Below are 27,965 nucleotides of genomic sequence, written 5' to 3' on the forward strand. Positions count from 1 at the left end.
TCCGAAATGGAGAATTGGGGCTGAGAAGGAGAGGAGGCGGGGGGGTTTGATCTTTTAAGTGGGTTTTGACTGGGGGGTGGTGAGTGGCCACCATTGGTTTAGAGGTGTCCCAGACTTGGGGGTTAAGGGGTAGAGGGAGACGGGGGGCGTGGAGTGGAGGGATCAGGAGAAGTGAAGGGTAAGACGAGGTGAGCAGAGGCAGTGAGTGAGGGAGAAAGACGAACGGTGGCCTTGAGTTTGTGTAGGATCTCCCGGCCGAGGAGAGGAGCCGGGCAGGAAGGAGTTCTAAGGAAGGAGGGTGAGAGGGGAGCCCGTCCGTGGAGTAGATGGAGGTGCCATCAGTTCCCACCACCACCACCACTGGAGAAGGGAACCCGGCACCCGAGTGGAAGGCAGAATGGAGCCAGTCGCCCCGTGTCCAGCAGGAAAGAGACGGACTTCCCCGCTCCCGGGAGCAGGACCCCACGTTGTGCCCCAGGTAGCAAATCCGAGAAAGCCCCCAGGAGCCGACACCGATGCAAACACACGAGGGTTTCTTTACAAGCTCGAGCTTGGGTCCAAGTATACCCGACACGGCGGAGCAGGGACTTGGACCCCGGGGCTCAGAGGCGTAGCAGCTTTCCGGGGGCCAGTGGCCCACGGGATTGTAACACACACAGAAGGTTGCACAGTCATGTGAGTCCGCCCGCAACTGGGGGCCAGTTGACTCCCAGTTTACCCTCCCTATGGTGACCGTTTGAACTGGCCTATCACTCTGGTCAGAATTGGCGCGCAGTGTTGGGGGGCACAAGCGGGGGTTACATTTTTATGATCTGATTTCGGGTAAGGGTGTGCTCAGTGGCTTGACTAGGGTGGGGCAGCGCCTTAAGCAATAAGTAGGTCCTGTGGGGGTCATCGCAGGAGGTGGCGGGTGCAGCAGAAAATGGAGTTAGTCCTGCTCCGCTTGTCCAGGGGCAGGGGATTTTTGTTCAATTCCCTGGGTCCCACACCGCAGGCTCGGCCTGGGTTAGGGGGTGTCCGAGTCTGGGCCCCGCGAGTCGTGGTCCAGTCCGAGTAGTCGGAAGGTTGGACTTTGCGGCTCAGGGTTGCCTCCGTGTGGAGGCGCCGAGGATGCCCCGAGACCAGGGCAGGCGGATTTCCAGTGGCCCGTCACTCGACATCGCGGGCCTGGCCGCGTCGGCTCCGTGATCCTGGGACATTGACGGGCCCGGTGTCCCTCGGTGCCGCGTCTGACGCAAGCCCCAGGCGGGATGCGGTGGGGTGCCCCTCTGTGTGCCTCCCGGAGCCCGCCGGCCGCAGGGCTGCCAGCGAGGCTGGGGTGTGGAGTTGCACCTGCAGCTGCAGCTGCAGTCTGGCCTGCCCCTGCGGTTCAGCCGCTCTTCGTCTCGGGTGTTCAAGACGTTCAATGCCATGGTCAGCAGGTCGGGAATGGGAGTTTGGGGACCCTCTTCGGCCTTCTTGAATTTTTTTTCCGGGTATCGGGGAGGACTGAGAGAGAAAACGCGTCGCCACCACAGTAGCCCTGGACGGGGCCGGGGAGGCAGGGTCCAGGCGAGGGTACTGGGTTACAGCCTCAGCGAGCCTCTGAAGGCAAAGAGCAGGCTTCTCATCTGGGTTCTGAGCGACTTGCCGGGACCCTAGCGTAGTTGACAGACAGCCCTGTCAGAGACCGCCCGCGTGCCAGCGTGGAGACAGTGGACGTGGGGCGGCGGCGGCGGCGGCGGCGGCGGCCCCCCCGCTCCTGGCCCGTCTGCTAAGGGCGTGCGGGATCCTCGGCGGGAACCCCGCCCGAGCACCGATTGGACAGCCCCGTCGGGTGAAACGGACCCGGCCGGCGTGTTGTCGGGCGGCAGCCTGCATTCGCTCCTGTCCTCTGGTGGAAGGGGGTGGTCTGCACCACTTGCAAATCCTGCCAAGTCAAGCAAGCCCTCTGCCTGGGCCAAATACTGAATTCTTGGCTGCAGTCCCGGGTTAGCAGAGTAAGAGCCCAGCCCCCTTTTCCATGTGGGAAAGGTCCTGAAGGGAGAAAGCGTGGACCCGAACGATCCCTTCAGCTCCCACCACCTGTCGCAGGGGGCCGGCCAGGTCAGGGGAGGCGAGACCTTGTGGGATCTTGTGCACCTGGATCGGAGGGGAGGTAGGGGAAGGTTGGGGGTCAGAAACGGGTAAGGAGGTGTGTGGTTGGGAGGCAGGAGGAGGAGAAGGGGGCAGGGGGCAGGGCTGGCGTTCCCCTAGTAGGTGTTCGGGCCAGGGTGTCAGGGACCCTGAGACAGGGGAAGGGGGAAAGGATTCGGGGGCTCTTGGAGCTGAGGGAATGGGTGGAGGGGGCGGAGGGAGCGGCTCCCGCGCCGAAAGGACCTGGGTGGTGGAACATTGGGAGCAGAGAGAGGGGCGAGAGCGGAGGTCCCAGAAAGCCTGCATGTCTGGGACCTTGGTCCGCTTGCCCTGAGGTCTAGAGATTGTCCTGGGCCGTGAGAATTTGGTAGTCAGAAGTACCCTCAGGGGCCATGGAGACTGATTGTCCAGGTAATATTGGGGCCGGGCCACCGTAGAGAAATGAATGAGGCTGAGGCGGCGCCTTTTCAGGTCCTGGGAAAGGCCCCGGGTTTTCTTTCTTTTCTTTTTTTTTAAGTTTTTATTTATTTATGATAGTCACACACAGAGAGAGAGAGGGGGTGGGGGGCAGAGACACAAGCAGAGGGAGAAGCAGGCTCCATGTACCGGGAGCCTGACGTGGGATTCGGTGCCGGGTCTCCAGGATCGGACCCTGGGCCAAAGGCAGGCGCCAGACCGCTGCGCCACCCAGGGATCCCGGCCCCGGGTTTTGAAATTGGACAGTAGACAACCCGTCGGAGTTTCGGGGTCCCATTGGGATTGGGCAGTTCCATGATTCGCACCGGGTAACCCGGAGACTGAAGACAGGCGTCCCCGTTTGCAGCCCAGGGTCACCAGAGAAACAGAGGTGGCCCTAAGGATGAGGACGTCTCCTGATCCCCAGGGAGCACCGGAGAGCCACCCGCTGGCTCTGTGGAGTTGCCCTGGCGCGGCCGCGGCTTCCGGCAGGACCAGCGGGACAGGGGCACGGAATCAGGGGGCACCTACCCGGCGTCTCGAGGCGTGGGGTTCAGTTCAGGTCCTGGTGGTGAGAGGAGAGGGGCTCCCTCCAGAGCGGGACCTCGAACTCCTCCCGGGTTTCGGCACCAAATCTCAGGTTTCATGCGACTGGTAGGCAAATGAACTAGAGAGGCCAGGCAAATGTGGGTCAAAAGAGGCTTTCAGTGGGTGCATCTGGGGCGAGGTTCCCAGGCCCCGAGAGGGAACAGAGCCGGGGGAGCCGGCTTTTGAAGGGGGCGTGCTAAGGGCTCGTGTCTGTACGGGCTGATAGGCATTGGGGCATGTGACTGGAGGAAGCGGTACGGGGCGATGAGCGCTTCTGCCTTTCTATGGGGTCTGGGTAAGTAAGGTATGGTTCAGGTTTCCTACCTGGGTCCTGTCTCGCCAGTGACGTGTCCTTGGGCGGCCACCAGGGTTGAAGCCGGGGAGACCCCGATAAGTAGTGGGAGAAAGATCACTCGTTTGTGCTTCTCCGGGAGGCTGGCCTGGAGGGCTACTTCTGCCTGACTAGAGAGAGTTCGTCGCGGAACCAGGGAGACAGGCAGACAGAGGAGAGAGGCAGAGGTACCTAGAGATTCAGAAAGGCTGCCCGTTGCGCCAAGAGAGACCACGGATCGGGGCGTGATGAGAGGTCACATTTGACAGGGTGACTACACGCAGGGAAGACCTAAGGGTGGAGTAACACAAAGGGAAGTGGTGGTTGAGAGGGTCCGTGAATAAGGCATTGTCCAGGAGAGAGGGAGAATGCAATGCCCTGGAGGTGCGGGTGTGAGGTTGGCGCAGTTCAATGCGTTAGGGAGGGGAACGGCCACCAGGGAAGAGGGGGGCTTTGCCCCAGGCGGCACAGATAAAACAGTGGGACAGATTGCCCATGCCTGAAAGGCTGGAGAGGGAAGTAAGTGCCTTGTTGGCTAAGTTTCATCTAGGAGAAGGGGCCCCGCCCCGGGCCTGAGCTGGGGTAGCCTGTAGGTGGGTTTGGAGAAGTTGCTCCTGTGCACGTATGGTGGGAGTCTGGTTCCTTCGGTCGGGTTGGATTGGTGGAAGTGAGACCCGCACGTGTGTATGTCGTGTCGATGCGGGGAGAGAAGACGGTAGGGTAGGAGGAAAAGGGGCAGCGGTACAATTTTGCGGTTACCCCCGTCGCCCAGTGGGAATCCCAAGGGTCCAGAATAGTAGGGCTATAGTTACTGTGTGTTCTGTAGAAGCGGCCTCATGGGTCACTGGTTGCACAGGTGCCGGCGAAAGGGTCCCGGCACAAGTGGCCAAGGCGATGAATATTCCAGTAGCGATAAGGGCAGCATCCGTGGATTTCAACCGGGTAGGTTTGGCAGGTAGGATGGGTCTTGATCATAGGTGGAAGAGATTCTAGGATCAGATGTGGATACAGGAATTGACTGGCAATTGGGGATGGGGAAATTGATGAGGGCCTGGCAACCCAGTGGTTGACAATCAGTGGTGGACATTCCCCGGTGCCAGGTTTCTGTCATGTAAACGTCCACCTAAACCCAGGGTCAGTGGTGGAGTGACCAGGAGGTAGGACCAGGAGGAGGAGGATGGAGCGATAGCAGTATTGGAGTAGGTCCCAAAGGTGGTCCTGCGCATCCGTGTCGTGAGGGGCCTCGCTTTCACTTAGAGCTGTGTACCCCGCGGGTGGTGTGCTAGGAGTTTGGCGGCCGTGGGGGTCGTAAGGGCCACCGTATCGGGACCGGTGCACTTAGGCTGTAAGGTTTTTGGGTATAGTTCTTGTAGCAGGACGCTATCCCCTGGGGCCAGGGCTTGGGGAGTATCTGCTGTGGGTTCCCCTGGAGTCGGGCTGACTGAGTCGCATGGGCCCGCAGGAGGGCTCTTAGAAGAGTTAGGTAAGGTAGGCAAGATAGGAGCAGAGGAGGCGGTGACGGGAAGATTTTGAGTGAGCAGGAAGGGCCGCCCACGAGAAGCTGAAAGGGACTTAGACCCCACGGCCCTCTAGGGGAAGCTCTGAGCCTTGTTAAAGCCAGCGGGAGGAGGGTGGCCAGGACGGGCGGGCTTCAAGGGCAGTTTGGTGAGACGTCCCTCGAGAAGGCCGTCGGCCCGCTCTCCCTTACCCGAAGACTGGGGTTGGTATGGGATATGGGGTTTCCAGGTAATATGTAGGCTCTCGGAGACTTGCTGGGTGATGCTGGAGATGAGGCCGGGCCGTTGTCGGATGGTAGGGTCCGCGGGAGGCCGAACCTCGGAATGATGTGTTGGAGGGCTATGGTGGCCGCCGCCTCCGCAGTGTCCCGAGGTATGGAGAAAGCCCCTATCCACCGTGTAAAGGTGTCCACTGAGGCTAACAGGTAGGGAAAGGATTTATGGCGTGGCACGTGGGAAAAGTCAGGCTGCCAGTCCTCGCCAGGTTGGTGTGCGCAGAGCTGGGGATTGGGCCCCGCCGGGCCTGCGAATTCCCCCTCGAGCGTTGACCGTGGAGCAGGGTTTGCAAGACTTCGGCGCCTCTCCGGTAACCTGTGGCACATGTGGAGGGTGGAAAAGGGGTTGTAGGAACTGGTGTAAGGCCTTGGGCCCGACGTGTAGGGACTGCCGTATGTCTGAAACGATCATGGGGGCTGAATGGTCTGGAAGAGCGAGTTTCTTTGGAATGAAGATGCGGCCTTTGTCCCTGGCGATTCCTCCCATCCTTTTGGGTGTCTGTGTGAGTTTCCTGGTGTGTGTAAGAGGGGGACTGTGGTGTGTGGAGGAAGCGGAGGGGAGCTGGTGGGGGTCTAAGGCAGTGGGTCGGGCAGTGGAGAGTCGGCTTTGTTGTTGCCTCGGGACACCAGGTCCTTGGAGGGTCGGTCCACGACAGTGGACAGTGGCTACTTGAGTGAGGTTGTGGGGTCTGAGGGTCTGGGCTGAGGGTCTCCAGTAGTTGTGAAATGAGGTGCCCATTGATTATGGGTGGTACCCTTGGTGGTAAGACACCCTCGCTCTTGCCAGAGGACAGAATGTGTGTGTGTGATGAGGGAGGCGTATTTGGAGGCAGTGTATGTGGTGTCCCGAGGGGGAGGGCAGCCGCCTCCAGGACGGCATCGAGGGTAAGCAACTACGGCGTAGGCCGCGTGTCTCTCTCTGGCCGTCCGGGGCGATGAGAGAACTACCATCCACAAAGAGGATTCGGTCAGGCTTCGGGAGGGCTTGATAGGAAAGTCCCGACGTGGAGGAGTCAGCTCGTGCAGGAGTTGAGGGCAGGAACGGGAGGGTTCTGAGTGAGTCGCGGGGGGAGTACCCACCCGCGGGAGGGGAGCAGGATTTAGACGAGAGGTTGGTAGGTGGTAGATGTCCGGGTTTTCGGTGAAGAGGAGAAGATCAAGTTGGAGTCTAGAGGGGTCCAGATGAGAAACAGATTTCTGGCTCAGTAGATCTGTGTCCCAGGCGGTGAGAGGAGAAAACGGCGAGGGGCCTTGTAGAGTGAGTGTAAGGGCCTCCTTTGTCAGGGAGGCGGCCCCAGCCAGGGCTCTGAGACATGGTTGCCAGCCCTGAGCGGCGACATCTAGCTGTTGTGAGAGGTACGCCCGTGTCCGCTCCGTCGGTCCTGTTGGCTGTACCAGGAGGCGAGGGGCCGAGCGGGAACGTTCATCAGTCAATAAGTAGGGAGGTTTTGGGGGATCTGGAAGAGCTGAAACGGGTCCCAAAGTAAGGCAGTCTTCCCGTTTGGAGAAAAGGTGTTTGACAGGGGAGGGGTTTGTCCGTGTCCCCCGTGGGGTTGGTTTGGCTGCCCTGTGGAGGGGTCGTGCCAGGAGAGCGAAGTCAGGCATCCAGTAGCAGAGGAAACCCACGAGAGCCAAGAAAGAGAGAAGGTTGTCGGCGTTCTGGCGGGGAGAGGGGAGGCCGGAGATGCTGGCGTTGTGGTAGGCGGAGGCGGTCTCCAGTGAGTGTTTTCGAGGTGTAGGGGTGAAGGATATACCCAGCTAGGTAACCGTGGGGGTGCAAAGTTGCGCTTTGGAGGGAGTGACCGGGTACCCTTTAGAACCAAGGAAGCTGAGGAGGAGAGCAGTGTCTTCCTGTGAGGAAGGTCGGGAGGGCCTACAAAGGGGAAGGTCATCGACTTCTTGGAGGAGCGTGCTCTGTGTGAAAGAGCATTGTTGGAGATGTCTAGAAAGGGCCTGGCCAAAGAGATGGGGACTATCCTTGGAGTCCCTGAGGCAGGACCGTCCAGACCAGTCGTCCTGAGGTATGTGTGTCGGGGTCTTCCCATGGGAAGGCCAAGAGAACGTATGAATGTGGGTGTGGAGGAGCAGTGAATGAAGAAGGCGTCTTTGAGGCCTAAGCGTGAGAAGTGAGTAGCGGTGGAGGGAACAGTAGAAAGTGGGGCGTATGGGTTGGGCACCAGCGGGTGGAGAGGGCTAGCAGCCTCGTTGATGAGTCTTCAACCTTGTACTAGGCGATAGGCTCCAGAAGGTTTCCTGGCAGGGAGAATGGGGGTGATGCTCGGGGAGCTGTTGGGGATAAGGAGGCCGTGCTGGCCAAGTCGGTCTGTACTAGGTTTAAGTCCCCGTCGGTGAGTTTCCGAAATGGAGAATTGGGGCTGAGAAGGAGAGGAGGCGGGGGGGTTTGATCTTTTAAGTGGGTTTTGACTGGGGGGTGGTGAGTGGCCACCATTGGTTTAGAGGTGTCCCAGACTTGGGGGTTAAGGGGTAGAGGGAGACGGGGGGCGTGGAGTGGAGGGATCAGGAGAAGTGAAGGGTAAGACGAGGTGAGCAGAGGCAGTGAGTGAGGGAGAAAGACGAACGGTGGCCTTGAGTTTGTGTAGGATCTCCCGGCCGAGGAGAGGAGCCGGGCAGGAAGGAGTTCTAAGGAAGGAGGGTGAGAGGGGAGCCCGTCCGTGGAGTAGATGGAGGTGCCATCAGTTCCCACCACCACCACCACTGGAGAGGGGAACCCGGCACCCGAGTGGAAGGCAGAATGGAGCCAGTCGCCCCGTGTCCAGCAGGAAAGAGACGGACTTCCCCGCTCCCGGGAGCAGGACCCCACGTTGTGCCCCAGGTAGCAAATCCGAGAAAGCCCCCAGGAGCCGACACCGATGCAAACACACGAGGGTTTCTTTACAAGCTCGAGCTTGGGTCCAAGTATACCCGACACGGCGGAGCAGGGACTTGGACCCCGGGGCTCAGAGGCGTAGCAGCTTTCCGGGGGCCAGTGGCCCACGGGATTGTAACACACACAGAAGGTTGCACAGTCATGTGAGTCCGCCCGCAACTGGGGGCCAGTTGACTCCCAGTTTACCCTCCCTATGGTGACCGTTTGAACTGGCCTATCACTCTGGTCAGAATTGGCGCGCAGTGTTGGGGGGCACAAGCGGGGGTTACATTTTTATGATCTGATTTCGGGTAAGGGTGTGCTCAGTGGCTTGACTAGGGTGGGGCAGCGCCTTAAGCAATAAGTAGGTCCTGTGGGGGTCATCGCAGGAGGTGGCGGGTGCAGCAGAAAATGGAGTTAGTCCTGCTCCGCTTGTCCAGGGGCAGGGGATTTTTGTTCAATTCCCTGGGTCCCACACCGCAGGCTCGGCCTGGGTTAGGGGGTGTCCGAGTCTGGGCCCCGCGAGTCGTGGTCCAGTCCGAGTAGTCGGAAGGTTGGACTTTGCGGCTCAGGGTTGCCTCCGTGTGGAGGCGCCGAGGATGCCCCGAGACCAGGGCAGGCGGATTTCCAGTGGCTCGTCACTCGACATCGCGGGCCTGGCCGCGTCGGCTCCGTGATCCTGGGACATTGACGGGCCCGGTGTCCCTCGGTGCCGCGTCTGACGCAAGCCCCAGGCGGGATGCGGTGGGGTGCCCCTCTGTGTGCCTCCCGGAGCCCGCCGGCCGCAGGGCTGCCAGCGAGGCTGGGGTGTGGAGTTGCACGTGCAGCTGCAGCTGCAGCTGCAGTCTGGCCTGCCCCTGCGGTTCAGCCGCTCTTCGTCTCGGGTGTTCAAGACGTTCAATGCCATGGTCAGCAGGTCGGGAATGGGAGTTTGGGGACCCTCTTCGGCCTTCTTGAATTTTTTTTTCCGGGTATCGGGGAGGACTGAGAGAGAAAACGCGTCGCCACCACAGTAGCCCTGGACGGGGCCGGGGAGGCAGGGTCCAGGCGAGGGTACTGGGTTACAGCCTCAGCGAGCCTCTGAAGGCAAAGAGCAGGCTTCTCATCTGGGTTCTGAGCGACTTGCCGGACCCTAGCGTAGTTGACAGACAGCCCTGTTAGAGACCGCCCGCGTGCCAGCGTGGAGACAGTGGACGTGGGGCGGCGGCGGCGGCGGCGGCGGCGGCCCCCCCGCTCCTGGCCCGTCTGCTAAGGGCGTGCGGGATCCTCGGCGGGAACCGCCCGAGCACCGATTGGGACAGCCCCGTCGGTGAAACGGACCCGGCCGGCGTGTTGTCGGGCGGCAGCCTGCATTCGCTCCCTGTCCTCTGGTGGAAGGGGGGTGGTCTGCAGCACATGCAAATCCTGCCAAGTCAAGCAAGCCCTCTGCCTGGGCCAAATACTGAATTCTTGGCTGCAGTCCCGGGTTAGCAGAGTAAGAGCCCAGCCCCCTTTTCCATGTGGGAAAGGTCCTGAAGGGAGAAAGCGTGGACCCGAACGATCCCTTCAGCTCCCACCACCTGTCGCAGGGGGCCGGCCAGGTCAGGGGAGGCGAGACCTTGTGGGATCTTGTGCACCTGGATCGGAGGGGAGGTAGGGGGGTGAAGGTTGGGGGTCAGAAACGGGTAAGGAGGTGTGTGGTTGGGAGGCAGGAGGAGGAGAAGGGGGCAGGGGGCAGGGCTGGCGTTCCCCTAGTAGGTGTTCGGGCCAGGGTGTCAGGGGACCCTGAGACAGGGGAAGGGGGAAAGGATTCGGGGGCTCTTGGAGCTGAGGGAATGGGTGGAGGGGGCGGAGGGAGCGGCTCCCGCGCCGAAAGGACCTGGGTGGTGGAACATTGGGAGCAGAGAGAGGGGCGAGAGCGGAGGTCCCAGAAAGCCTGCATGTCTGGGACCTTGGTCCGCTTGCCCTGAGGTCTAGAGATTGTCCTGGGCCGTGAGAATTTGGTAGTCAGAAGTACCCTCAGGGGCCATGGAGACTGATTATCCAGGTAATATTGGGGCCGGGCCACCGTAGAGAAATGAATGAGGCTGAGGCGGCGCCTTTTCAGGTCCTGGGAAAGGCCCCGGGTTTTCTTTCTTTTCTTTTTTTTTAAGTTTTTATTTATTTATGATAGTCACACACAGAGAGAGAGAGGGGGTGGGGGGCAGAGACACAAGCAGAGGGAGAAGCAGGCTCCATGCACCGGGAGCCTGACGTGGGATTCGGTGCCGGGTCTCCAGGATCGGACCCTGGGCCAAAGGCAGGCGCCAGACCGCTGCGCCACCCAGGGATCCCGGCCCCGGGTTTTGAAATTGGACAGTAGACAACCCGTCGGAGTTTCGGGGTCCCATTGGGATTGGGCAGTTCCATGATTCGCACCGGGTAACCCGGAGACTGAAGACAGGCGTCCCCGTTTGCAGCCCAGGGTCACCAGAGAAACAGAGGTGGCCCTAAGGATGAGGACGTCTCCTGATCCCCAGGGAGCACCGGAGAGCCACCCGCTGGCTCTGTGGAGTTGCCCTGGCGCGGCCGCGGCTTCCGGCAGGACCAGCGGGACAGGGGCACGGAATCAGGGGGCACCTACCCGGCGTCTCGAGGCGTGGGGTTCAGTTCAGGTCCTGGTGGTGAGAGGAGAGGGGCTCCCTCCAGAGCGGGACCTCGAACTCCTCCCGGGTTTCGGCACCAAATCTCAGGTTTCATGCGACTGGTAGGCAAATGAACTAGAGAGGCCAGGCAAATGTGGGTCAAAGGAGGCTTTCAGTGGGTGCATCTGGGGCGAGGTTCCCAGGCCCCGAGAGGGAACAGAGCCGGGGGAGCCGGCTTTTGAAGGGGGCGTGCTAAGGGCTCGTGTCTGTACGGGCTGATAGGCATTGGGGCATGTGACTGGAGGAAGCGGTACGGGGCGATGAGCGCTTCTGCCTTTCTATGGGGTCTGGGTAAGTAAGGTATGGTTCAGGTTTCCTACCTGGGTCCTGTCTCGCCAGTGACGTGTCCTTGGGCGGCCACCAGGGTTGAAGCCGGGGAGACCCCGATAAGTAGTGGGAGAAAGATCACTCGTTTGTGCTTCTCCGGGAGGCTGGCCTGGAGGGCTACTTCTGCCTGACTAGAGAGAGTTCGTCGCGGAACCAGGGAGACAGGCAGACAGAGGAGAGAGGCAGAGGTACCTAGAGATTCAGAAAGGCTGCCCGTTGCGCCAAGAGAGACCACGGATCGGGGCGTGATGAGAGGTCACATTTGACAGGGTGACTACACGCAGGGAAGACCTAAGGGTGGAGTAACACAAAGGGAAGTGGTGGTTGAGAGGGTGCGTGAATAAGGCATTGTCCAGGAGAGAGGGAGAATGCAATGCCCTGGAGGTGCGGGTGTGAGGTTGGCGCAGTTCAATGCGTTAGGGAGGGGAACGGCCACCAGGGAAGAGGGGGGCTTTGCCCCAGGCGGCACAGATAAAACAGTGGGACAGATTGCCCATGCCTGAAAGGCTGGAGAGGGAAGGAAGTGCCTTGTTGGCTAAGTTTCATCTAGGAGAAGGGGCCCCGCCCCGGGCCTGAGCTGGGGTAGCCTGTAGGTGGGTTTGGAGAAGTTGCTCCTGTGCACGTATGGTGGGAGTCTGGTTCCTTCGGTCGGGTTGGATTGGTGGAAGTGAGAGCCGCACGTGTGTATGTCGTGTAGATGCGGGGAGAGAAGACGGTAGGGTAGGAGGAAAAGGGGCAGCGGTACAATTTTGCGGTTACCCCCGTCGCCCAGTGGGAATCCCAAGGGTCCAGAATAGTTAGGCTATAGTTACTGTGTGTTCTGTAGAAGCGGCCTCATGGGTCACTGGTTGCACAGGTGCCGGCGAAAGGGTCCCGGCACAAGTGGCCAAGGCGATGAATATTCCAGTAGCGATAAGGGCAGCATCCGTGGATTTCAACCGGGTAGGTTTGGCAGGTAGGATGGGTCTTGATCATAGGTGGAAGAGATTCTAGGATCAGATGTGGATACAGGAATTGACTGGCAATTGGGGATGGGGAAATTGATGAGGGCCTGGCAACCCAGTGGTTGACAATCAGTGGTGGACATTCCCCGGTGCCAGGTTTCTGTCATGTAAACGTCCACCTAAACCCAGGGTCAGTGGTGGAGTGACCAGGAGGTAGGACCAGGAGGAGGAGGATGGAGCGATAGCAGTATTGGAGTAGGTCCCAAAGGTGGTCCTGCGCATCCGTGTCGTGAGGGGCCTCGCTTTCACTTAGAGCTGTGTACCCCGCGGGTGGTGTGCTAGGAGTTTGGCGGCCGTGGGGGTCATAAGGGCCACCGTATCGGGACCGGTGCACTTAGGCTGTAAGGTTTTTGGGTATAGTTCTTGTAGCAGGACGCTATCCCCTGGGGCCAGGGCTTGGGGAGTATATGCTGTGGGTTCCCCTGGAGTCGGGCTGACTGAGTCGCATGGGCCCGCAGGAGGGCTCTTAGAAGAGTTAGGTAAGGTAGGCAAGATAGGAGCAGAGGAGGCGGTGACGGGAAGATTTTGAGTGAGCAGGAAGGGCCGCCCACGAAAAGCTGAAAGGGACTTAGACCCCACGGCCCTCTAGGGGAAGCTCTGAGCCTTGTTAAAGCCAGCGGGAGGAGGGTGGCCAGGACGGGCGGGCTTCAAGGGCAGTTTGGTGAGACGTCCCTCGAGAAGGCCGTCGGCCCGCTCTCCCTTACCCGAAGACTGGGGTTGGTATGGGATATGGGGTTTCCAGGTAATATGTAGGCTCTCGGAGACTTGCTGGGTGATGCTGGAGATGAGGCCGGGCCGTTGTCGGATGGTAGGGTCCGCGGGAGGCCGAACCTCGGAATGATGTGTTGGAGGGCTATGGTGGCCGCCGCCTCCGCAGTGTCCCGAGGTATGGAGAAAGCCCCTATCCACCGTGTAAAGGTGTCCACTGAGGCTAACAGGTAGGGAAAGGATTTATGGCGTGGCACGTGGGAAAAGTCAGGCTGCCAGTCCTCGCCAGGTTGGTGTGCGCAGAGCTGGGGATTGGGCCCCGCCGGGCCTGCGAATTCCCCCTCGAGCGTTGACCGTGGAGCAGGGTTTGCAAGACTTCGGCGCCTCTCCGGTAACCTGTGGCACATGTGGAGGGTGGAAAAGGGGTTGTAGGAACTGGTGTAAGGCCTTGGGCCCGACGTGTAGGGACTGCCGTATGTCTGAAACGATCATGGGGGCTGAATGGTCTGGAAGAGCGAGTTTCTTTGGAATGAAGATGCGGCCTTTGTCCCTGGCGATTCCTCCCATCCTTTTGGGTGTCTGTGTGAGTTTCCTGGTGTGTGTAAGAGGGGGACTGTGGTGTGTGGAGGAAGCGGAGGGGAGCTGGTGGGGGTCTAAGGCAGTGGGTCGGGCAGTGGAGAGTCGGCTTTGTTGTTGCCTCGGGACACCAGGTCCTTGGAGGGTCGGTCCACGACAGTGGACAGTGGCTACTTGAGTGAGGTTGTGGGGTCTGAGGGTCTGGGCTGAGGGTCTCCAGTAGTTGTGAAATGAGGTGCCCATTGATTATGGGTGGTACCCTTGGTGGTAAGACACCCTCGCTCTTGCCAGAGGACAGAATGTGTGTGTGTGATGAGGGAGGCGTATTTGGAGGCAGTGTATGTGGTGTCCCGAGGGGGAGGGCAGCCGCCTCCAGGACGGCATCGAGGGTAAGCAACTACGGCGTAGGCCGCGTGTCTCTCTCTGGCCGTCCGGGGCGATGAGAGAACTACCATCCACAAAGAGGATTCGGTCAGGCTTCGGGAGGGCTTGATAGGAAAGTCCCGACGTGGAGGAGTCAGCTCGTGCAGGAGTTGAGGGCAGGAACGGGAGGGTTCTGAGTGAGTCGCGGGGGGAGTACCCACCCGCGGGAGGGGAGCAGGATTTAGACGAGAGGTTGGTAGGTGGTAGATGTCCGGGTTTTCGGTGAAGAGGAGAAGATCAAGTTGGAGTCTAGAGGGGTCCAGATGAGAAACAGATTTCTGGCTCAGTAGATCTGTGTCCCAGGCGGTAAGAGGAGAAAACGGTGAGGGGCCTTGTAGAGTGAGTCTAAGGGCCTCCTTTGTCAGGGAGGCGGCCCCAGCCAGGGCTCTGAGACATGGTTGCCAGCCCTGAGCGGCGACATCTAGCTGTTGTGAGAGGTACGCCCGTGTCCGCTCCGTCGGTCCTGTTGGCTGTACCAGGAGGCGAGGGGCCGAGCGGGAACGTTCATCAGTCAATAAGTAGGGAGGTTTTGGGGGATCTGGAAGAGCTGAAACGGGTCCCAAAGTAAGGCAGTCTTCCCGTTTGGAGAAAAGGTGTTTGACAGGGGAGGGGTCTGTCCGTGGCCCCCGTGGGGTTGGTTTGGCTGCCCTGTGGAGGGGTCGTGCCAGGAGAGCGAAGTCAGGCATCCAGTAGCAGAGGAAACCCACGAGAGCCAAGAAAGAGAGAAGGTTGTCGGCGTTCTGGCGGGGAGAGGGGAGGCCGGAGATGCTGGCGTTGTGGTAGGCGGAGGCGGTCTCCAGTGAGTGTTTTCGAGGTGTAGGGGTTAAGGATATACCCAGCTAGGTAACCGTGGGGGTGCAAAGTTGCGCTTTGGAGGGAGTGACCGGGTACCCTTTAGAACCAAGGAAGCTGAGGAGGAGAGCAGTGTCTTCCTGTGAGGAAGGTCGGGAGGGCCTACAAAGGGGAAGGTCATCGACTTCTTGGAGGAGCGTGCTCTGTGTGAAAGAGCATTGTTGGAGATGTCTAGAAAGGGCCTGGCCAAAGAGATGGGGACTATCCTTGGAGTCCCTGAGGCAGGACCGTCCAGGCCAGTCGTCCTGAGGTATGTGTGTCGGGGTCTTCCCATGGGAAGGCCAAGAGAACGTATGAATGTGGGTGTGGAGGAGCAGTGAATGAAGAAGGCGTCTTTGAGGCCTAAGCGTGAGAAGTGAGTAGCGGTGGAGGGAACAGTAGAAAGTGGGGCGTATGGGTTGGGCACCAGCGGGTGGAGAGGGCTAGCAGCCTCGTTGATGAGTCTTCAACCTTGTACTAGGCGATAGGCTCCAGAAGGTTTCCTGGCAGGGAGAATGGGGGTGATGCTCGGGGAGCTGTTGGGGATAAGGAGGCCGTGCTGGCCAAGTCGGTCTGTACTAGGTTTAAGTCCCCGTCGGTGAGTTTCCGAAATGGAGAATTGGGGCTGAGAAGGAGAGGAGGCGGGGGGGGTTTGATCTTTTAAGTGGGTTTTGACTGGGGGGTGGTGAGTGGCCACCATTGGTTTAGAGGTGTCCCAGACTTGGGGGTTAAGGGGTAGAGGGAGACGGGGGTCGTGGAGTGGAGGGATCAGGAGAAGTGAAGGGTAAGACGAGGTGAGCAGAGGCAGTGAGTGAGGGAGAAAGACGAATGGTGGCCTTGAGTTTGTGTAGGATCTCCCGGCCGAGGAGAGGAGCCGGGCAGGAAGGAGTTCTAAGGAAGGAGGGTGAGAGGGGAGCCCGTCCGTGGAGTAGATGGAGGTGCCATCAGTTCCCACCACCACCACCACTGGAGAAGGGAACCCGGCACCCGAGTGGAAGGCAGAATGGAGCCAGTCGCCCCGTGTCCAGCAGGAAAGAGACGGACTTCCCCGCTCCCGGGAGCAGGACCCCACGTTGTGCCCCAGGTAGCAAATCCGAGAAAGCCCCCAGGAGCCGACACCGATGCAAACACACGAGGGTTTCTTTACAAGCTCGAGCTTGGGTCCAAGTATACCCGACACGGCGGAGCAGGGACTTGGACCCCGGGGCTCAGAGGCGTAGCAGCTTTCCGGGGGCCAGTGGCCCACGGGATTGTAACACACACAGAAGGTTGCACAGTCATGTGAGTCCGCCCGCAACTGGGGGCCAGTTGACTCCCAGTTTACCCTCCCTATGGTGACCGTTTGAACTGGCCTATCACTCTGGTCAGAATTGGCGCGCAGTGTTGGGGGGCACAAGCGGGGGTTACATTTTTATGATCTGATTTCGGGTAAGGGTGTGCTCAGTGGCTTGACTAGGGTGGGGCAGCGCCTTAAGCAATAAGTAGGTCCTGTGGGGGTCATCGCAGGAGGTGGCGGGTGCAGCAGAAAATGGAGTTAGTCCTGCTCCGCTTGTCCAGGGGCAGGGGATTTTTGTTCAATTCCCTGGGTCCCACACCGCAGGCTCGGCCTGGGTTAGGGGGTGTCCGAGTCTGGGCCCCGCGAGTCGTGGTCCAGTCCGAGTAGTCGGAAGGTTGGACTTTGCGGCTCAGGGTTGCCTCCGTGTGGAGGCGCCGAGGATGCCCCGAGACCAGGGCAGGCGGATTTCCAGTGGCCCGTCACTCGACATCGCGGGCCTGGCCGCGTCGGCTCCGTGATCCTGGGACATTGACGGGCCCGGTGTCCCTCGGTGCCGCGTCTGACGCAAGCCCCAGGCGGGATGCGGTGGGGTGCCCCTCTGTGTGCCTCCCGGAGCCCGCCGGCCGCAGGGCTGCCAGCGAGGCTGGGGTGTGGAGTTGCACCTGCAGCTGCAGCTGCAGTCTGGCCTGCCCCTGCGGTTCAGCCGCTCTTCGTCTCGGGTGTTCAAGACGTTCAATGCCATGGTCAGCAGGTCGGGAATGGGAGTTTGGGGACCCTCTTCGGCCTTCTTGAATTTTTTTTTCCGGGTATCGGGGAGGACTGAGAGAGAAAACGCGTCGCCACCACAGTAGCCCTGGACGGGGCCGGGGAGGCAGGGTCCAGGCGAGGGTACTGGGTTACAGCCTCAGCGAGCCTCTGAAGGCAAAGAGCAGGCTTCTCATCTGGGTTCTGAGCGACTTGCCGGACCCTAGCGTAGTTGACAGACAGCCCTGTTAGAGACCGCCCGCGTGCCAGCGTGGAGACAGTGGACGTGGGGCGGCGGCGGCGGCGGCGGCGGCGGCCCCCCCGCTCCTGGCCCGTCTGCTAAGGGCGTGCGGGATCCTCGGCGGGAACCGCCCGAGCACCGATTGGGACAGCCCCGTCGGTGAAACGGACCCGGCCGGCGTGTTGTCGGGCGGCAGCCTGCATTCGCTCCCTGTCCTCTGGTGGAAGGGGGTGGTCTGCAGCACATGCAAATCCTGCCAAGTCAAGCAAGCTCTCTGCCTGGGCCAAATACTGAATTCTTGGCTGCAGTCCCGGGTTAGCAGAGTAAGAGCCCAGCCCCCTTTTCCATGTGGGAAAGGTCCTGAAGGGAGAAAGCGTGGACCCGAACGATCCCTTCAGCTCCCACCACCTGTCGCAGGGGGCCGGCCAGGTCAGGGGAGGCGAGACCTTGTGGGATCTTGTGCACCTGGATCGGAGGGGAGGTAGGGGGGTGAAGGTTGGGGGTCAGAAACGGGTAAGGAGGTGTGTGGTTGGGAGGCAGGAGGAGGAGAAGGGGGCAGGGGGCAGGGCTGGCGTTCCCCTAGTAGGTGTTCGGGCCAGGGTGTCAGGGGACCCTGAGACAGGGGAAGGGGGAAAGGATTCGGGGGCTCTTGGAGCTGAGGGAATGGGTGGAGGGGGCGGAGGGAGCGGCTCCCGCGCCGAAAGGACCTGGGTGGTGGAACATTGGGAGCAGAGAGAGGGGCGAGAGCGGAGGTCCCAGAAAGCCTGCATGTCTGGGACCTTGGTCCGCTTGCCCTGAGGTCTAGAGATTGTCCTGGGCCGTGAGAATTTGGTAGTCAGAAGTACCCTCAGGGGCCATGGAGACTGATTGTCCAGGTAATATTGGGGCCGGGCCACCGTAGAGAAATGAATGAGGCTGAGGCGGCGCCTTTTCAGGTCCTGGGAAAGGCCCCGGGTTTTCTTTCTTTTCTTTTTTTTTAAGTTTTTATTTATTTATGATAGTCACACACAGAGAGAGAGAGGGGGTGGGGGGCAGAGACACAAGCAGAGGGAGAAGCAGGCTCCATGTACCGGGAGCCTGACGTGGGATTCGGTGCCGGGTCTCCAGGATCGGACCCTGGGCCAAAGGCAGGCGCCAGACCGCTGCGCCACCCAGGGATCCCGGCCCCGGGTTTTGAAATTGGACAGTAGACAACCCGTCGGAGTTTCGGGGTCCCATTGGGATTGGGCAGTTCCATGATTCGCACCGGGTAACCCGGAGACTGAAGACAGGCGTCCCCGTTTGCAGCCCAGGGTCACCAGAGAAACAGAGGTGGCCCTAAGGATGAGGACGTCTCCTGATCCCCAGGGAGCACCGGAGAGCCACCCGCTGGCTCTGTGGAGTTGCCCTGGCGCGGCCGCGGCTTCCGGCAGGACCAGCGGGACAGGGGCACGGAATCAGGGGGCACCTACCCGGCGTCTCGAGGCGTGGGGTTCAGTTCAGGTCCTGGTGGTGAGAGGAGAGGGGCTCCCTCCAGAGCGGGACCTCGAACTCCTCCCGGGTTTCGGCACCAAATCTCAGGTTTCATGCGACTGGTAGGCAAATGAACTAGAGAGGCCAGGCAAATGTGGGTCAAAAGAGGCTTTCAGTGGGTGCATCTGGGGCGAGGTTCCCAGGCCCCGAGAGGGAACAGAGCCGGGGGAGCCGGCTTTTGAAGGGGGCGTGCTAAGGGCTCGTGTCTGTACGGGCTGATAGGCATTGGGGCATGTGACTGGAGGAAGCGGTACGGGGCGATGAGCGCTTCTGCCTTTCTATGGGGTCTGGGTAAGTAAGGTATGGTTCAGGTTTCCTACCTGGGTCCTGTCTCGCCAGTGACGTGTCCTTGGGCGGCCACCAGGGTTGAAGCCGGGGAGACCCCGATAAGTAGTGGGAGAAAGATCACTCGTTTGTGCTTCTCCGGGAGGCTGGCCTGGAGGGCTACTTCTGCCTGACTAGAGAGAGTTCGTCGCGGAACCAGGGAGACAGGCAGACAGAGGAGAGAGGCAGAGGTACCTAGAGATTCAGAAAGGCTGCCCGTTGCGCCAAGAGAGACCACGGATCGGGGCGTGATGAGAGGTCACATTTGACAGGGTGACTACACGCAGGGAAGACCTAAGGGTGGAGTAACACAAAGGGAAGTGGTGGTTGAGAGGGTCCGTGAATAAGGCATTGTCCAGGAGAGAGGGAGAATGCAATGCCCTGGAGGTGCGGGTGTGAGGTTGGCGCAGTTCAATGCGTTAGGGAGGGGAACGGCCACCAGGGAAGAGGGGGGCTTTGCCCCAGGCGGCACAGATAAAACAGTGGGACAGATTGCCCATGCCTGAAAGGCTGGAGAGGGAAGTAAGTGCCTTGTTGGCTAAGTTTCATCTAGGAGAAGGGGCCCCGCCCCGGGCCTGAGCTGGGGTAGCCTGTAGGTGGGTTTGGAGAAGTTGCTCCTGTGCACGTATGGTGGGAGTCTGGTTCCTTCGGTCGGGTTGGATTGGTGGAAGTGAGACCCGCACGTGTGTATGTCGTGTCGATGCGGGGAGAGAAGACGGTAGGGTAGGAGGAAAAGGGGCAGCGGTACAATTTTGCGGTTACCCCCGTCGCCCAGTGGGAATCCCAAGGGTCCAGAATAGTAGGGCTATAGTTACTGTGTGTTCTGTAGAAGCGGCCTCATGGGTCACTGGTTGCACAGGTGCCGGCGAAAGGGTCCCGGCACAAGTGGCCAAGGCGATGAATATTCCAGTAGCGATAAGGGCAGCATCCGTGGATTTCAACCGGGTAGGTTTGGCAGGTAGGATGGGTCTTGATCATAGGTGGAAGAGATTCTAGGATCAGATGTGGATACAGGAATTGACTGGCAATTGGGGATGGGGAAATTGATGAGGGCCTGGCAACCCAGTGGTTGACAATCAGTGGTGGACATTCCCCGGTGCCAGGTTTCTGTCATGTAAACGTCCACCTAAACCCAGGGTCAGTGGTGGAGTGACCAGGAGGTAGGACCAGGAGGAGGAGGATGGAGCGATAGCAGTATTGGAGTAGGTCCCAAAGGTGGTCCTGCGCATCCGTGTCGTGAGGGGCCTCGCTTTCACTTAGAGCTGTGTACCCCGCGGGTGGTGTGCTAGGAGTTTGGCGGCCGTGGGGGTCGTAAGGGCCACCGTATCGGGACCGGTGCACTTAGGCTGTAAGGTTTTTGGGTATAGTTCTTGTAGCAGGACGCTATCCCCTGGGGCCAGGGCTTGGGGAGTATCTGCTGTGGGTTCCCCTGGAGTCGGGCTGACTGAGTCGCATGGGCCCGCAGGAGGGCTCTTAGAAGAGTTAGGTAAGGTAGGCAAGATAGGAGCAGAGGAGGCGGTGACGGGAAGATTTTGAGTGAGCAGGAAGGGCCGCCCACGAGAAGCTGAAAGGGACTTAGACCCCACGGCCCTCTAGGGGAAGCTCTGAGCCTTGTTAAAGCCAGCGGGAGGAGGGTGGCCAGGACGGGCGGGCTTCAAGGGCAGTTTGGTGAGACGTCCCTCGAGAAGGCCGTCGGCCCGCTCTCCCTTACCCGAAGACTGGGGTTGGTATGGGATATGGGGTTTCCAGGTAATATGTAGGCTCTCGGAGACTTGCTGGGTGATGCTGGAGATGAGGCCGGGCCGTTGTCGGATGGTAGGGTCCGCGGGAGGCCGAACCTCGGAATGATGTGTTGGAGGGCTATGGTGGCCGCCGCCTCCGCAGTGTCCCGAGGTATGGAGAAAGCCCCTATCCACCGTGTAAAGGTGTCCACTGAGGCTAACAGGTAGGGAAAGGATTTATGGCGTGGCACGTGGGAAAAGTCAGGCTGCCAGTCCTCGCCAGGTTGGTGTGCGCAGAGCTGGGGATTGGGCCCCGCCGGGCCTGCGAATTCCCCCTCGAGCGTTGACCGTGGAGCAGGGTTTGCAAGACTTCGGCGCCTCTCCGGTAACCTGTGGCACATGTGGAGGGTGGAAAAGGGGTTGTAGGAACTGGTGTAAGGCCTTGGGCCCGACGTGTAGGGACTGCCGTATGTCTGAAACGATCATGGGGGCTGAATGGTCTGGAAGAGCGAGTTTCTTTGGAATGAAGATGCGGCCTTTGTCCCTGGCGATTCCTCCCATCCTTTTGGGTGTCTGTGTGAGTTTCCTGGTGTGTGTAAGAGGGGGACTGTGGTGTGTGGAGGAAGCGGAGGGGAGCTGGTGGGGGTCTAAGGCAGTGGGTCGGGCAGTGGAGAGTCGGCTTTGTTGTTGCCTCGGGACACCAGGTCCTTGGAGGGTCGGTCCACGACAGTGGACAGTGGCTACTTGAGTGAGGTTGTGGGGTCTGAGGGTCTGGGCTGAGGGTCTCCAGTAGTTGTGAAATGAGGTGCCCATTGATTATGGGTGGTACCCTTGGTGGTAAGACACCCTCGCTCTTGCCAGAGGACAGAATGTGTGTGTGTGATGAGGGAGGCGTATTTGGAGGCAGTGTATGTGGTGTCCCGAGGGGGAGGGCAGCCGCCTCCAGGACGGCATCGAGGGTAAGCAACTACGGCGTAGGCCGCGTGTCTCTCTCTGGCCGTCCGGGGCGATGAGAGAACTACCATCCACAAAGAGGATTCGGTCAGGCTTCGGGAGGGCTTGATAGGAAAGTCCCGACGTGGAGGAGTCAGCTCGTGCAGGAGTTGAGGGCAGGAACGGGAGGGTTCTGAGTGAGTCGCGGGGGGAGTACCCACCCGCGGGAGGGGAGCAGGATTTAGACGAGAGGTTGGTAGGTGGTAGATGTCCGGGTTTTCGGTGAAGAGGAGAAGATCAAGTTGGAGTCTAGAGGGGTCCAGATGAGAAACAGATTTCTGGCTCAGTAGATCTGTGTCCCAGGCGGTGAGAGGAGAAAACGGTGAGGGGCCTTGTAGAGTGAGTCTAAGGGCCTCCTTTGTCAGGGAGGCGGCCCCAGCCAGGGCTCTGAGACATGGTTGCCAGCCCTGAGCGGCGACATCTAGCTGTTGTGAGAGGTACGCCCGTGTCCGCTCCGTCGGTCCTGTTGGCTGTACCAGGAGGCGAGGGGCCGAGCGGGAACGTTCATCAGTCAATAAGTAGGGAGGTTTTGGGGGATCTGGAAGAGCTGAAACGGGTCCCAAAGTAAGGCAGTCTTCCCGTTTGGAGAAAAGGTGTTTGACAGGGGAGGGGTCTGTCCGTGGCCCCCGTGGGGTTGGTTTGGCTGCCCTGTGGAGGGGTCGTGCCAGGAGAGCGAAGTCAGGCATCCAGTAGCAGAGGAAACCCACGAGAGCCAAGAAAGAGAGAAGGTTGTCGGCGTTCTGGCGGGGAGAGGGGAGGCCGGAGATGCTGGCGTTGTGGTAGGCGGAGGCGGTCTCCAGTGAGTGTTTTCGAGGTGTAGGGGTTAAGGATATACCCAGCTAGGTAACCGTGGGGGTGCAAAGTTGCGCTTTGGAGGGAGTGACCGGGTACCCTTTAGAACCAAGGAAGCTGAGGAGGAGAGCAGTGTCTTCCTGTGAGGAAGGTCGGGAGGGCCTACAAAGGGGAAGGTCATCGACTTCTTGGAGGAGCGTGCTCTGTGTGAAAGAGCATTGTTGGAGATGTCTAGAAAGGGCCTGGCCAAAGAGATGGGGACTATCCTTGGAGTCCCTGAGGCAGGACCGTCCAGGCCAGTCGTCCTGAGGTATGTGTGTCGGGGTCTTCCCATGGGAAGGCCAAGAGAACGTATGAATGTGGGTGTGGAGGAGCAGTGAATGAAGAAGGCGTCTTTGAGGCCTAAGCGTGAGAAGTGAGTAGCGGTGGAGGGAACAGTAGAAAGTGGGGCGTATGGGTTGGGCACCAGCGGGTGGAGAGGGCTAGCAGCCTCGTTGATGAGTCTTCAACCTTGTACTAGGCGATAGGCTCCAGAAGGTTTCCTGGCAGGGAGAATGGGGGTGATGCTCGGGGAGCTGTTGGGGATAAGGAGGCCGTGCTGGCCAAGTCGGTCTGTACTAGGTTTAAGTCCCCGTCGGTGAGTTTCCGAAATGGAGAATTGGGGCTGAGAAGGAGAGGAGGCGGGGGGGTTTGATCTTTTAAGTGGGTTTTGACTGGGGGGTGGTGAGTGGCCACCATTGGTTTAGAGGTGTCCCAGACTTGGGGGTTAAGGGGTAGAGGGAGACGGGGGGCGTGGAGTGGAGGGATCAGGAGAAATGAAGGGTAAGACGAGGTGAGCAGAGGCAGTGAGTGAGGGAGAAAGACGAACGGTGGCCTTGAGTTTGTGTAGGATCTCCCGGCCGAGGAGAGGAGCCGGGCAGGAAGGAGTTCTAAGGAAGGAGGGTGAGAGGGGAGCCCGTCCGTGGAGTAGATGGAGGTGCCATCAGTTCCCACCACCACCACCACCACCACTGGAGAGGGGAACCCGGCACCCGAGTGGAAGGCAGAATGGAGCCAGTCGCCCCGTGTCCAGCAGGAAAGAGACGGACTTCCCCGCTCCCGGGAGCAGGACCCCACGTTGTGCCCCAGGTAGCAAATCCGAGAAAGCCCCCAGGAGCCGACACCGATGCAAACACACGAGGGTTTCTTTACAAGCTCGAGCTTGGGTCCAAGTATACCCGACACGGCGGAGCAGGGACTTGGACCCCGGGGCTCAGAGGCGTAGCAGCTTTCCGGGGGCCAGTGGCCCACGGGATTGTAACACACACAGAAGGTTGCACAGTCATGTGAGTCCGCCCGCAACTGGGGGCCAGTTGACTCCCAGTTTACCCTCCCTATGGTGACCGTTTGAACTGGCCTATCACTCTGGTCAGAATTGGCGCGCAGTGTTGGGGGGCACAAGCGGGGGTTACATTTTTATGATCTGATTTCGGGTAAGGGTGTGCTCAGTGGCTTGACTAGGGTGGGGCAGCGCCTTAAGCAATAAGTAGGTCCTGTGGGGGTCATCGCAGGAGGTGGCGGGTGCAGCAGAAAATGGAGTTAGTCCTGCTCCGCTTGTCCAGGGGCAGGGGATTTTTGTTCAATTCCCTGGGTCCCACACCGCAGGCTCGGCCTGGGTTAGGGGGTGTCCGAGTCTGGGCCCCGCGAGTCGTGGTCCAGTCCGAGTAGTCGGAAGGTTGGACTTTGCGGCTCAGGGTTGCCTCCGTGTGGAGGCGCCGAGGATGCCCCGAGACCAGGGCAGGCGGATTTCCAGTGGCCCGTCACTCGACATCGCGGGCCTGGCCGCGTCGGCTCCGTGATCCTGGGACATTGACGGGCCCGGTGTCCCTCGGTGCCGCGTCTGACGCAAGCCCCAGGCGGGATGCGGTGGGGTGCCCCTCTGTGTGCCTCCCGGAGCCCGCCGGCCGCAGGGCTGCCAGCGAGGCTGGGGTGTGGAGTTGCACCTGCAGCTGCAGCTGCAGTCTGGCCTGCCCCTGCGGTTCAGCCGCTCTTCGTCTCGGGTGTTCAAGACGTTCAATGCCATGGTCAGCAGGTCGGGAATGGGAGTTTGGGGACCCTCTTCGGCCTTCTTGAATTTTTTTTTCCGGGTATCGGGGAGGACTGAGAGAGAAAACGCGTCGCCACCACAGTAGCCCTGGACGGGGCCGGGGAGGCAGGGTCCAGGCGAGGGTACTGGGTTACAGCCTCAGCGAGCCTCTGAAGGCAAAGAGCAGGCTTCTCATCTGGGTTCTGAGCGACTTGCCGGACCCTAGCGTAGTTGACAGACAGCCCTGTTAGAGACCGCCCGCGTGCCAGCGTGGAGACAGTGGACGTGGGGCGGCGGCGGCGGCGGCGGCGGCGGCCCCCCCGCTCCTGGCCCGTCTGCTAAGGGCGTGCGGGATCCTCGGCGGGAACCGCCCGAGCACCGATTGGGACAGCCCCGTCGGTGAAACGGACCCGGCCGGCGTGTTGTCGGGCGGCAGCCTGCATTCGCTCCCTGTCCTCTGGTGGAAGGGGGGTGGTCTGCAGCACATGCAAATCCTGCCAAGTCAAGCAAGCCCTCTGCCTGGGCCAAATACTGAATTCTTGGCTGCAGTCCCGGGTTAGCAGAGTAAGAGCCCAGCCCCCTTTTCCATGTGGGAAAGGTCCTGAAGGGAGAAAGCGTGGACCCGAACGATCCCTTCAGCTCCCACCACCTGTCGCAGGGGGCCGGCCAGGTCAGGGGAGGCGAGACCTTGTGGGATCTTGTGCACCTGGATCGGAGGGGAGGTAGGGGGGTGAAGGTTGGGGGTCAGAAACGGGTAAGGAGGTGTGTGGTTGGGAGGCAGGAGGAGGAGAAGGGGGCAGGGGGCAGGGCTGGCGTTCCCCTAGTAGGTGTTCGGGCCAGGGTGTCAGGGGACCCTGAGACAGGGGAAGGGGGAAAGGATTCGGGGGCTCTTGGAGCTGAGGGAATGGGTGGAGGGGGCGGAGGGAGCGGCTCCCGCGCCGAAAGGACCTGGGTGGTGGAACATTGGGAGCAGAGAGAGGGGCGAGAGCGGAGGTCCCAGAAAGCCTGCATGTCTGGGACCTTGGTCCGCTTGCCCTGAGGTCTAGAGATTGTCATGGGCCATGAGAATTTGGTAGTCAGAAGTACCCTCAGGGGCCATGGAGACTGATTGTCCAGGTAATATTGGGGCCGGGCCACCGTAGAGAAATGAATGAGGCTGAGGCGGCGCCTTTTCAGGTCCTGGGAAAGGCCCCGGGTTTTCTTTCTTTTCTTTTTTTTTAAGTTTTTATTTATTTATGATAGTCACACAGAGAGAGAGAGGGGGTGGGGGGCAGAGACACAAGCAGAGGGAGAAGCAGGCTCCATGCACCGGGAGCCTGACGTGGGATTCGGTGCCGGGTCTCCAGGATCGGACCCTGGGTCAAAGGCAGGCGCCAGACCGCTGCGCCACCCAGGGATCCCGGCCCCGGGTTTTGAAATTGGACAGTAGACAACCCGTCGGAGTTTCGGGGTCCCATTGGGATTGGGCAGTTCCATGATTCGCACCGGGTAACCCGGAGACTGAAGACAGGCGTCCCCGTTTGCAGCCCAGGGTCACCAGAGAAACAGAGGTGGCCCTAAGGATGAGGACGTCTCCTGATCCCCAGGGAGCACCGGAGAGCCACCCGCTGGCTCTGTGGAGTTGCCCTGGCGCGGCCACGGCTTCCGGCAGGACCACCGGGACAGGGGCATGGAATCAGGGGGCACCTACCCGGCGTCTCGAGGCGTGGGGTTCAGTTCAGGTCCTGGTGGTGAGAGGAGAGGGGCTCCCTCCAGAGCGGGACCTCGAACTCCTCCCGGGTTTCGGCACCAAATCTCAGGTTTCATGCGACTGGTAGGCAAATGAACTAGAGAGGCCAGGCAAAGGTGGGTCAAAAGAGGCTTTCAGTGGGCGCATCTGGGGCGAGGTTCCCAGGCCCCGAGAGGGAACAGAGCCGGGGGAGCCGGCTTTTGAAGGGGGCGTGCTAAGGGCTCGTGTCTGTACGGGCTGATAGGCATTGGGGCATGTGACTGGAGGAAGCGGTACGGGGCGATGAGCGCTTCTGCGTTTCTATGGGGTCTGGGTAAGTAAGGTATGGTTCAGGTTTCCTACCTGGGTCCTGTCTCGCCAGTGACGTGTCCTTGGGCGGCCACCAGGGTTGAAGCCGGGTAGACCCCGATAAGTAGTGGGAGAAAGATCACTCGTTTGTGCTTCTCCGGGAGGCTGGCCTGGAGGGCTACTTCTGCCTGACTAGAGAGAGTTCGTCGCGGAACCAGGGAGACAGGCAGACAGAGGAGAGAGGCAGAGGTACCTAGAGATTCAGAAAGGCTGCCCGTTGCGCCAAGAGAGACCACGGATCGGGGCGTGATGAGAGGTCACATTTGACAGGGTGACTACACGCAGGGAAGACCTAAGGGTGGAGTAACACAAAGGGAAGTGGTGGTTGAGAGGGTCCGTGAATAAGGCATTGTCCAGGAGAGAGGGAGAATGCAATGCCCTGGAGGTGCGGGTGTGAGGTTGGCGCAGTTCAATGCGTTAGGGAGGGGAACGGCCACCAGGGAAGAGGGGGGCTTTGCCCCAGGCGGCACAGATAAAACAGTGGGACAGATTGCCCATGCCTGAAAGGCTGGAGAGGGAAGGAAGTACCTTGTTGGCTAAGTTTCATCTAGGAGAAGGGGCCCCGCCCCGGGCCTGAGCTGGGGTAGCCTGTAGGTGGGTTTGGAGAAGTTGCTCCTGTGCACGTATGGTGGGAGTCTGGTTCCTTCGGTCGGGTTGGATTGGTGGAAGTGAGACCCGCACGTGTGTATGTCGTGTCGATGCGGGGAGAGAAGACGGTAGGGTAGGAGGAAAAGGGGCAGCGGTACAATTTTGCGGTTACCCCCGTCGCCCAGTGGGAATCCCAAGGGTCCAGAATAGTTAGGCTATAGTTACTGTGTGTTCTGTAGAAGCGGCCTCATGGGTCACTGGTTGCACAGGTGCCGGCGAAAGGGTCCCGGCACAAGTGGCCAAGGCGATGAATATTCCAGTAGCGATAAGGGCAGCATCCGTGGATTTCAACCGGGTAGGTTTGGCAGGTAGGATGGGTCTTGATCATAGGTGGAAGAGATTCTAGGATCAGATGTGGATACAGGAATTGACTGGCAATTGGGGATGGGGAAATTGATGAGGGCCTGGCAACCCAGTGGTTGACAATCAGTGGTGGACATTCCCCGGTGCCAGGTTTCTGTCATGTAAACGTCCACCTAAACCCAGGGTCAGTGGTGGAGTGACCAGGAGGTAGGACCAGGAGGAGGAGGATGGAGCGATAGCAGTATTGGAGTAGGTCCCAAAGGTGGTCCTGCGCATCCGTGTCGTGAGGGGCCTCGCTTTCACTTAGAGCTGTGTACCCCGCGGGTGGTGTGCTAGGAGTTTGGCGGCCGTGGGGGTCGTAAGGGCCACCGTATCGGGACCGGTGCACTTAGGCTGTAAGGTTTTTGGGTATAGTTCTTGTAGCAGGACGCTATCCCCTGGGGCCAGGGCTTGGGGAGTATCTGCTGTGGGTTCCCCTGGAGTCGGGCTGACTGAGTCGCATGGGCCCGCAGGAGGGCTCTTAGAAGAGTTAGGTAAGGTAGGCAAGATAGGAGCAGAGGAGGCGGTGACGGGAAGATTTTGAGTGAGC

Source organism: Canis aureus, chromosome 27 (assembly GCF_053574225.1).
Source record: "Canis aureus isolate CA01 chromosome 27, VMU_Caureus_v.1.0, whole genome shotgun sequence".
In the NCBI taxonomy this organism is placed as follows: domain Eukaryota; kingdom Metazoa; phylum Chordata; class Mammalia; order Carnivora; family Canidae; genus Canis; species Canis aureus.